We start from the raw sequence: 12151 nt of genomic DNA on the forward strand, positions 1-12151 counted from the left end.
TTGGAAAAGCTATTGGAGCATTGTCTGTTCTATGTTTGTGGGATCAGTTGCAGATCTTGCAGCCTGAGAACAAGGGCAGGATGCTTGCAGGAATTAGACTAAGCAACCATGTGTTCTCTTGACCCTGCCCATACTGTGTCGTGAAATCTAGTGGGAAGCAGCTGATTTGGGTGGGTGCAGGAGTAGTTGTTCCCTTACTAGGAGGGTGTGATGCCCACCACTTTGAAGAAAGGGGTGGTATAGCCAATGTCCCTTTTGGGGGGCAAGGTGGTTGCAATGGTTGTGGTTGACCAACTGCAGGCGTATTTGGATACAGTGGGCTATCCAGACCCATTTCAGTCATGGGGTGAGATGTAGGCCTGGTTTTCCTGCTCTGACCTTTGCTTCAGAAAGAATTGCGGGGAGTGTACCCTCTTGATTCCCATTAATTTCTTTGCAGCTTTTGATGATATTGGTATCTTCCTGGAATGACTCAGTGTGTTGGAGGCACTGTATTGCATTGGTTCTTCTACTGCCTGCCATGTTGTTTTCAAAGAGTAGCATTAAAGGTGTACGTAAGTAAAACACAAGCCATAAAGCAATACTGGTGTAATACTCAAATCAGCAGGCACATGCAAAATGTCCCCATTCACAATTTTCTGCGGCATTTTCATCCTTGGCAGCCAGTTTTAGTGAAGCTTTATTTGTAAATTCCATGTAAATTCCATGTTAACAGCTTTTGACAGCTGTTCTGCTCAATTTAAAAACTGCAGTTTGTAGAACAAAACATAAAATGTTTGAGGTAGTCTTATTTATCTCTGTCTCTGCACGGCTATGTTGTAACAGGATACATTTCATGCCCAGTGATCAATAATTCTCTGCTCCCTGAGCAAAGGGGCTTTGAGCTGACACCTTTTTAAAAATAATAACAATGCAGAAGGGATGTTCCTGCCTTGGAAAATGAAAGTGAGCATATATAATGATATAGAAGCACTGATGAATGACTATGCATGGTAGAAAACTAGCAACCCTTCCATAGCTTTAGGTCTGGAATCAACGCTCAGCTCCTTGAATTAACAACAGGCATGTACATTTGGAGCAAAGGCTCGGACCCCAAAAGCTTCAAATGTGTAAATCAAAAGAATTTTGATGCACACATGGGGCCAGTCGTTCTTCCTGTCCAGGGGCAGCCCCCATGCCACGTGGTGTGCTGCTGAAGTGGGTATTCTGCCCAGAAGGGTGGGCGACTCATTTGCCAGAAGAAGCAATTTCCCTCTGCCTGCAGGCCAAAAAATTCTGGACTCTCACGCTGTGCAGAGGACACATCCCCACTGCTCATTAAAAACATGGCTTTCCCTCAAAGAATTGTAGGAACTGTAGTTTGCTAAGGGTGCTGAGAGCTGTGGCTCTGTGAACATTTTGTGGGGGTGGAAGCAATGTGCTTTAAATATATGGTGTGGATCGGACCTGTCCTGTCTGATGAAACGTGCTTTTCAGTGACCGCGCAGGAGAGTTCCTTTTGCACCAGCGCCTGCTGAAAAACTGGTTTGGTACACTTGCTTTGTTAGAGCTGGTGGTCTTCATTAGATGCATGGCAGAACTCTTAAAACTGGACTGTTACCATGTCAGGCTGCAGGTGGGTATGCCACTTTTGACTGCCTCCAAAAAATAATAATACAGTAGTACCTCAGGTTACAAATGCTTTGGGTTACAAACTCCACTAACCTGGAAGTAGTACCTCGAGTTGCAAATTTTGCCCCAGGATGAGAACGGAAATCGCGCGGCAGCAGGAGGCCCCATTAGCGAAAGCGCACCTCAGGTTAAGAACGGTTTGGGGTTAAGAACGGACCTCTGGAATGAATTAAGTTCGTAACCCGAGGTACCACCGTACAGAAAAGGATCCAGCACACCTGGAAGAGAGTTTCTTGCCATGATAGTTTTCTGCCCTGCATCCTGACCCACGAAAGTAGAACTCTTGCCACTTCTGCAGCCCATGTTAGTTGGAGTCTTTTGCCTTTGTTCAGAAATGTGGACAGGGCTACTTCAGCACCAGTGAATGGAAGCAAGCAAACCTGAGCTGTGCCCATGGATGTAAGGTACTGGGGCTTGTGGCTCCTGGTTGTTGTTTTTATGATAGCAATTTCTGTGCACAGATGCAAGTATGAGTCTCCAAGCAAATTAAGATGGGGGTTGGGGTCTCTCTTGCACTGTGATTAGCAGCACACTTGGCATCTCAGTTCATTTAAAATAAAAATTGCAAGAGGCAGGAGATTTGGTGTCCAGCTTAAAAGTCCTGGGGGTTGTGGCCCCCTGCTAACAGCACCTCTGGCTGTAGAAGAATAAATGTGTGAGCTTGTTTTCATCCCTACCAGCACCCATTGAATGCTCTCGGGCATCTCAATTTTGGCCAACGCTCACTTGTTTAAAGAAGGGGAGGGGAGTAATTTAAGGTGGAATTTCTGATGTGACAGCAAATCCCTTTGCACCCCACAGTGGGTGTTAACTCCTCAACACCCGGGTGGAAGTGCCATCAATCACAGGCACTTCATGTGAATTGAGTAAGTACAGCAAATCTAGAACGATTCCTACAGGAAGAGCGTTTTGTGTGGGTCTAAAATATTGAATTTCCCCTTTTAATGTGCCAGTTTCAGTAAGATTTGGAGCTGAGTTGACAAAATATTTACTGGGCTTCGTATTCATCTTGCTTAAGCCACGGTTGGCATATAAAACATTTTAAAAACGCAGCCTGTCGGTGAAACAGGGCTTGCTAGCAAATCAGTTTAATTGGGTTCTTAAATCATCCAACTTCAAGCGTATCCAAGGCATTTCAACTCTCTGGCAGTGCATATTTTTTTAAAAAAATATGAGGGTTTCAAATGCAATATTTATCTGAATTGTGAAGGGGAGTAGAAGAGTGGGTGTTTATGAAGCTCCAGACTCAACATTTTTGCTTAATTGGATTCTTTAGTTTTTTTTAGTACTCTTTTTTATTGGGGTAGCTTTTGTTAATAATTCTATCCCATAATAATAATTAGTCAAAAAAAATGCCTAGCCCTAGAGCAGCTAAAGTGAGTATATATATGCATGTAAACAAGTCAATGGGTAAGACCATCTCTCTCCCCTCCTCTACCTATTCTATTGACTTGGGGTGGGGTGGATGAGATATAACATGACCACTGGAACCTCTGAATAACCCATGGTCCAGTTTCAATGGTCTTATTGTACTGTGAAAGATACATTTTTAATCCAACCCAAAGTTTTAATGCAGAGACACCTGGAATTAAATTCCATTGAAATGAATGTGTTCAGGCTTGACTCACATGGATCTTTAATAGTCCACAGCAGTCATTTGCATGCATGTGTGGATTGCCTCATTCTTCCACGCTTTTCAATTGATACAGTTCACAAGTTCAGTTACCATTGATTAAAAGACTTCTATACGGCCCTTTGTCAATAATACCAGGGTGGTTGACAATGCAGTTCAATGCCAATATATTCAACACATTACAGTATAAGCAAATCCACAGTAGATCAGCCAGATACCACCCAGGCTCAATTATTTACTGCCCATAAATGTATGTATTGTACATGTGTGTATAAAGTACTATGTATAAAGTAGCCGAATGTAGCAGACTCCGTTGAAATTTTGTTTCATAAAATTTAAGCACTGTGTGATTGCAAAACAGACAAAAAACCTCAAAAGTGGTTTAGAAAAAAGATAAAATGATAAAATAGTCACTAAGGAAAATCAACAATAAATGTTTTTCGCAGGCGCCAAAATGAGTACATTGAAGGTGCCTGTCTGATATCAATAGTCAGGGAGTTCCAAAGATGCTGCCATTTTCATTTTGTGAGTCCATAAGCACTCAGATGCAGGCCATATCTCTGTTGATGGCAGAGCAGGGCTGCACTTTTAGCCCCAGCCCATCATCAGCTTTTCATGTACTATGCAAGTTTGTCTGCAGAGGAATTCAAATGCTGGAGCACCTACCCATTGGTTGTATACAGTCATACCTTGACATCCGAACGCTTCGACTTCCGAAGTTGACAACCCCCGGAAGTCCTTTCGCCGTGCATGCCTGGCGTGAGCATTCTGTGCTTGTGCAGAGCGGCGCGCACGCAGAAGTGCGAAATCGCGCTTCGCGCATGCGCCGTAGCAGCACTTCTACATCCGAAAACCTCGACTTACGAAGATGGCCGTGAAACGGATCGTCTTCGTAAGTCAAGGTACCACTGTATATGGAACTAGTTTTGCATGGTGCTTTGTGTTTTATAACAGTTTTGTTTGGTTTTGCTGCAGCCAGCCCTGGGACCTTATGGTAAAGGGTAGGTAAGAAATTGAATAAAATGACAAATAGATAAGTAACACATGAACAGGCTACAGTGCCACTGTGCATCCATAAGCCAGCACTTATTTTCATGTACTGTACATACATCCAGGACTGCATCCGCTTTGTTGCTTTTGGAAGGTTATTGAGCTTTCTCTGGTTGGCTTGCTTACAAGCTCTGAAATTTTTTTTGTTTCAAAAATAGCAGGTTTATCTGTGGAAGAAATGTCCTGGCATGTGTTCTTCAGAAACTGTTGGCATGAGTAATCAGCAAGCAGTGCTCTACTTATAGCATTGGGCTCTAATTTTAAGGAAGAAATGAAAATCTCCCAATTCTGTGATGCCACCAAAGGTGTCTTCTCCATCCATTTGCAAAAATAGAATCCTAAAAATTACTCAGGCAGTTCAACTCCGCTTGGCAATATTATTGAACATTGTGTTAGACTAACATTTGTACAGTATGTGATGGTGTTTGTCTGTGGGATTGCTGCAGGGTTGAGGCTCAGGGAAAGTTAAAACCATTTAAACATAGAATATTAAAACCAGTTGCAATCAAGAGGGTAAGGTGGGTATTTATAGCTATATCCCTGGGATTAATAGTTACCTCTTCTGCATACAATGAATTTACAGTACAGTGGTACCTTGGTTGTCGAACCTAATCTATTCTGGGAGTCCATTCAACTCCCGGAACCCTTCGAAAACCAAGGCACGGCTTCTGATTGGCTGAAGGAGCTTCCTGAACTCAAGCGGAAGCCACAATGGATGGTTGGCTTCCAAAAAAGTTCGCAAATGGGAACACTTCTGGGTTTGTGGCATTCGGGAGCCGATTTGTTCGGAAGCCAAGCCATTCAACAACCAAGGTACCGCTGTACTTCCTGTTGTATGTCTGTCAACATAAATATATTGGGTGGTTCTAGAGTTGCCTTTCTGCAGAGGGAAGGGTTCCTTCTGTTCTTACCGGAGATTGCACTCTAGTGGAGGCTCCTGAGGGAGAAAGGGATAGGAAGTGAGAATGCCCTGCAACCACCACCCTTTCACCATTGGTGGAATGGGCAGAAATGCCACCCCACTTCAGTGTGAGTGTCCCATGAATGGAGTTGCACTCAGCTGGAATGAGAACCAATAGTAGGAGGGAGGTGGCACCTTCCTGTTCTGCTTCAGGTGGCTAAACAGGTCAGGTCGCCTCTGCTAGTGTACCTCTCAGTTTACCCACTTCAGAACTGAGAAATAAGAGTGGTGAGTACAAGCCAAGGTAGCGACAAGTGCTCAACAGCTGTATTCTCCTTTGCATTGAGGGTAGAGGGACATTTGCCAGCCTAAGGTTGGGTTAAGCTAGGCTGATTTGGACCAGCAAATCCCATCAAACCTTGACCTGCCTACAATTCACACAGGGTAACTGTCTCCATTCTATCCTCCCGGCTCCCTTAAATAGGTTTGCTTATTGTGATCATGCATGCCCCATCCTTTCAATGCATTTGCATCATTCACGGTGACTCACAATGATTAAAAACAAAGCAATCCATTAAAAGAAGTAGAACAAAAGTGTAAGAACAGAGATCAGCTTGGTAAATAGCATTCTAAAATGATAGCCTACGACCATCATATCAAAAGCATGACAAATCTTTATCAGGAGTGTTTTAATCAGTTAACAGAAACCCTGGAAGAGCAGGGTGCCATGAATCTCATGGGGAAGGCATGCCACAATCTGAGAGTGGCCGCTGAGAAGGTCCTCTTAGCATGTTTCAGCCAGTGATGAGTGATGGAAAAGAAAGATCTTCCTGATAGATCTCAGGGAGTGGGCAGGCTGGTAGAGGAGGAGATGGACTCTCAAAGATCTTGCATGAGTCAAATATTTGTTTGTTTTTTAATTTGTATAATCTTAGCAGGGGCTTCTCATGTAGAGTAACTGCACTTGAGAATTTACCCTACACCACTGAGAACAGGTGCAATATGAACCTCTGAATGGGTATAATACATACTTTGGACCAACGGTAGCCAGCAAGATCTCCCTCTCCCTCTCCCTCTCCCTCTCCCTCTCCCTCTCCCTCTCCCTCTCCCCCCCCCCTCTCTCCAGGTAAATGAGGAAAGTGGGTGATGGAGATAACTCAGGGACAGAACAAAATGGACAGCAACTGCATCCTGTCTTAGGGTTGGGCATCTAAGAACTAAAATGCATGAGTGCCATGTCTGATTGAAACCTTGCAGTCTTATTTACAAAATCAACAATTTGGCTCACAAATCTGTTGTAGCAAGATAACATTGGCGATTGATGCTGGCTAAATAATATGAATCTGTGTGGGATTAAATTAGCTGAGTCCACGTTTTTGCTTTAGATTTGTATCTACATTTTAATACATATAGACAAAATAAGATGCAACAAAGAAATTCATCATCCTCAATGCAGAATGACGGCTATGTGGAGGTTATTCTATTTCTCATTGCATTTACTTGGGGCACCCTTTTTATTTTAAACATATTTTATGGGCTGGAGGAGGCAGATTATATCTTTACTCTCCAAGATAAGCCATTTTTTAAAAAAAAACAAAAAAACCTATGCTCCACTTTTTAGCTTTGAAATAAATATCCGTCTCATTTTAAATCATTTTCTTTCACTTAAGCAAAAGAAATATCCTCAAATAGGTAATTATTGTTGAGAAATGGGTGGATGAGGACATGCTTTTCATCTCTCTCCCTCTCTCCACTGTGGGTATTTTAACCAACCACCATCAAATACACACACACACACACGCACACACACCCCACATTTCTAAAATAGGCTTAACCAAGTAATTGAAACTCAAAGGAGTAAATGGCTTTAATTAGTAGACTGGCACCTATCCAAACTAGGGAGCTCTTTTCACAGCCTTTACATATTTACTCCTAGGCAGGTGGGGAAAGGATTGCAGCCTTGATAACTATAGCCCTGGTAAAGCATTAGCGAAGTGTGTAGGTTCTTATGTGTAGGTGTGGGTCATCTGTGGGGATAAACACACCAGCCTGTGGAGGGTGGTGCCCATTGGCGATGATAGGGCAGAAGTCTAGAAGGCCAAATGTAGGTGGAGCCTACATTTGTCTCCATTGCCCTCTGCTGAGTCCTACAAGAGCGAAATGGAGACTTAAGAAGGAGGGAGCAGACAAAGACCCCCTCCGGACTGGTTGCAAGTTAAGAAGGCAAGTGGACTAGGAGGAATCAAAGACTGAGGTTGGTGGGGCAGTGACGCATTTGCCCTAAAGGATTAGCCTCCACTGGCCCAAGCTCTGTCCACCTTCCATGCCTATTTTTGTCTCCTCCCAAGGAGTTGGAAGTTTGCACTGAGGAATTGCTTGTATATGTGGAGGCTCCCCATGCATTTTGAAATCTGGAAAATCAGTGTGTTCCTCCCCACTGACCCTCTCCTACACTATAGTTTCCATGTTTGCAAACACCTGATGAGGGCAGCACCGGATTGTAACTTGAGCTTGCTAAATTCAGCAGCCTGCATATACTATATAACACTGCATCTGCACTGGAATTGTTTTCATAGCTTTTGAACTGTTTCATTTGTTATCTCGCTCTTCTTTTCTCCACTCTGGGCATCTTTGGGAGGAAGAGCAGAATATAAATTTAATCCATCAAAAATAATAGTAAAATTAATGTTATGATGTGCACCTGAAACTCAGATGCTGTACCCTAGATATAAAGAGCTGGCAAGTCAAGCCATTTGATCTATCCAAGTGCTTGTGTCTATGGCTCAGAGGAAGCCTCTGAGCAAGATCTGATAATGTGACTTGGTCACGGTGCACTTGAAGAGCACAGGCTGTGTGTGTGCACCAATTCCATGGTGTGAATCGGTAGAGAGTTCTGTGAGTGCTTCGCTTCATTGTCACAGCCCATGCAGATGTGTGAGTCATTACTTAATGTTGCTGTACTGTTCAAGGAATGAGCCCAAGATATGAGCCAATCTCCTCTGATTGATCAGTCTGGCTCCTGGAGCCATATGGTTTATGCAGGGTTGTTAAGTGCCAAGAATCCTGGATCTGATAAATGCATTTAAGGATAGACGCAACAGGTAAGGTATAAGGAGATGGTAGTTTGAGTAGCAGGATTTTGGAACTTCATCATTGGTACTTAACACCCATTACTGAGACAGGAATTCATACCTTTTTCTGAACAACTGTGATTCATGCTTAGGACCATGGGAGTAGAATTGAAGAGGGCAAAGCTGTTTTAGTGCAGATAATTCTGAACTTTCAAACAAGGCAGCCTATGGGATTCAATGAAATGGGAATCTCAATCATGATGAGGGCTGGCCCTACCGTTAGGTAGAGGGAGGCAGCAGATGTTGGGGTTGAGGAGCTGCAGTGAGCTGGTGGAGGGCAAAGCTGTCTCGAGGACAAAGCTGTCTTCCATTCACCCTCTAAGCTGATATGCTGTCCTTGAGAGGATGTTTTCCTGCCACCAGTATTGAAATAAGATTTAACCGCCCTACTGGTTGGCTTCTGTGGAGCGGGGATTGTGGCAACTGTGGAGCGGGGATTGTGGCAACTTGAGTTTTGCTTCAGGCAACCAAATGTCTTGGGCTAGTCCTGATCATGAAAATAAAAAGCCAATGGGCTATTGCTGGCATGGGTCCCATTGATTTCAACGGGTCTGCTCTAAGCATGGTCTACATCTCAGCCCAATCCATTCTTTCACTTTCTGTGCTATAATGATAACAAGACTAATGTGATGATTATTATTTTTTTAATATTGTAAAAATGTTAGTATATAGATGACTATTAACTTCATTTTAATGAAAAGAAATTGCCATTAAAATCAATGGGATTAAAGCAGGTTTTAATGACAGTTGTTTCCTATTAAGTAGGCTTAAAATTGCCTGCAGACAACATATCCTTGACTTATTAGGGGTTAAATATATAGTAACCATTAGCAAAGGATTCTGTTTTCTGTGTCTCCATTTGAATTTGCTTAAAATCACCACCTTGCACTGAGATGGGGGACTGCAGTATGGGCTCTTCATAGTCTAATGAAAATGGTTCTCTTAGAATGGAGAGGTGATGCACAGAAATCCCGATGAAATAATTCAGTGGATTTGTTTTGGTTCCACACTATGATCTCATCATCTCTTAAGATAATTGCATTTGTACCAAAGGGTGCATAAAAGTATTGCTCTAGATATTGGTAGAACAAACAAAAGGTTACAAGCACCAAATTTACACAGCTAATTTGCATTATGGGTTTGAGGAAAGCAATAACTGAAACTGTACTGGAAATTTAAGTGCTTAATCCAGCTTTATTTCAATACATTAATCTAGCTCCAACGACTATTGGCCACAGGAAATGGCTATAAAATATCACTAAACCAAAGCATGCTCTGGTCCATGGGGTCACGAAGAGTCGGACACGACTAAATGACTAAACAACAACAAAACCAAAGCTTGCACCTAAAGAATGTAGTTTCTGATGCATAGATGGCATACAATACCAATAGCCATTCAGAGCTGAAAGTTTTACCTTCTGTGCTGGCTAGGCATGCTGTTCTGGGTTTTCAGGGCTATGTGGGGAGGCAAGAAGCAGGTAGCCAGGAATCACATCAATTTGGTTACCTTTGGAGGGCAAGAACACTGGAGACAGAGCATGTTTATGCAAGCTGAGTGGAGGCATGCAGCTTAGCACTTCTACAGACAGAAGATCCAAAATCCTTTATCTCCTGCAAAGCACCCAACTATGGCTTATTGTCTTGCCTTACCCGGGACAGTCCTTTGTTTGAAGGCATCCTCTGAAGAGCTGTCTGGTCCAAGTATGGCTTAAAGGTAAGAGGGAGGTTTAGGCCAGGCCTTGAAGGTGCCTGTCAGCAGTTAGTGCCTGGACAGCAGACCATCTAAATTCACGGTACCTTGCCAGTACCTTGCCAAATAGATACAATTATCTTTGCTTCCCATTCCCAAACAATGCAAAATCTCGCCATAAGTGAGAGTTAAGTAAGACATACCGGTAAAAAAAAAACCAATAAATTTTAGGTCAGTTTAGATAGTTTGGGGTGTAGCAGTGTTAATGTGCTGCTGGAGTACGATCTCTAAAGATAAAGAACAACTGAAAATGGCTGGCCTGTGGCCTTCCAGGTGTTGTACTAAAACTCCCACCAGCCCCAGCCAGCTTGGGCAATGGTCAAGGATGATAGGACTTGTTATCCAGCAACATCTAGAGGGCCACAGGTTAGGGACCCCTGGCAGATTCAGGTATATCACCTCACCTCAATGAGGTCTTGGATTTCTGTACAGTTTTCCAACCAAAAGGAACAGCCTCTTTGGTTAACATTAATTCCCTGAAGTAAAGAGTGTTGCTGTAGTAAATGAGTTGAAGTCTTCTTCATGTTACCTTTAAATATCGTCCACAATGCCCCCTGATATAGCACTTAGCGCATGTAGCGATCAGGGGTACAATTCAAGCACTGTTCTAGGTCTGCATTTTTGTTTTATTGCACTGTAAGAAACCAGAAGAACCTTGCCTTTGTCACTGAAGAGCATAACTTTTGAGCACCGCCACAAATGTTTTGTTTATTTCCTCTTCTTTTTGCACTACAGTCTTTGAGGTTTCAAAGCACAAATAACTAGGTATCGAAATAGACCCACTTTTCACAGGATCATTAAAAAGGAAGTCCTTCATCAAGACAGCATCCAACAGAGCACTGCTGTGTGTTGTGATGGCGAAGAGCTAAAATCCTCCTCCATTTCAATGGGGCCACCCACTCCTATATAAATACCAGGTCCCACTGTACAATGTATCTCTGCAGGAAAGCGGAACTCTTCCTCTGGTTCAGTTTCTCCAGCTGCTAGTCATTGAAATCTGCTTTTGTAAAAGTTGGAAGGCAAGGAACACCCCCCAAACGACCCCACTGACAATTGATTCTCCCCCCCCTCTATTTTTAACATTCAGTAAAACGTTTACGAAAAGCACCTTTTTGTACAAGTCATTAAATGAAGGGGAAAATACTGAAATCTCGAAGGTACATTTTGAAGCTGCATTTTTGGACAATGGCTTTCCCTGCTTCAGAAGAGGTTGTCAGCCAGTTTCTGATGTGTAGGGTTTCCTGTTTCACTAACTGATCATTATTGGATCATGTGGTTAAAGATATACTCCTTCTTAAAGAGTCTGTTTAATTCATTCAGTACATCTAATTATTATCATCTTTGGAAGCTTTTCTACCTGAGATCCTTTAACACAGCCTTTCAACAACCTGTTGCCCTTCAGGTGTTTTTGGACTACAACTCCCATCACCTATCTGGAGGGCAGCAGGGTGGCCAAGGCTACTTTAACAGGGGCCCTAACAGCGGCTTCCTAAGCACAAAACATATCCACTCAGGGCCTCAGCTGTGCCTCTCTAATTGCATCTTGGGTGATTGAGAAGTGACAGTGTGTGACACACCTACCTATTTGCAATTCTGCTTCTGTTATTTCCCCCTTTCCTCCCCTGCATAATCACTGCAATAATGTATTTTTGCTTAAAGCTACAAAGGCCAGAATAGAACCACTGAGTCTTAAACTGCACAGACATCCTTTATAATAGAAATGGCTTAAAAGCTGTGACCCAGGAGAAAGAAAATATACAAAAGACCAGAGATTTATTTATTTCCTTACATTTTTATCCATCTTTTTCCTGTTATGGAACATATATTTGCTTTCCAGGAGGTCTCCCATCCGACCACTGACCAAATCCAGCCTTGCGTATATGCTTTCATACCCATTTGTAGTATGAATGTTAAAAGGTAAAGGTAAAGGGACCCCTGACCATTAAGTCCAGTCATGACCGACTCTGGGGTTGTGTGCTCATCTCGTGTTATTGGCCGAGGGAGCCGGCGTACAG

Source organism: Zootoca vivipara, chromosome 2 (assembly GCF_965207765.1).
Source record: "Zootoca vivipara chromosome 2, rZooViv2.hap1.1, whole genome shotgun sequence".
NCBI classification, from domain to species: Eukaryota; Metazoa; Chordata; class Lepidosauria; order Squamata; family Lacertidae; genus Zootoca; species Zootoca vivipara.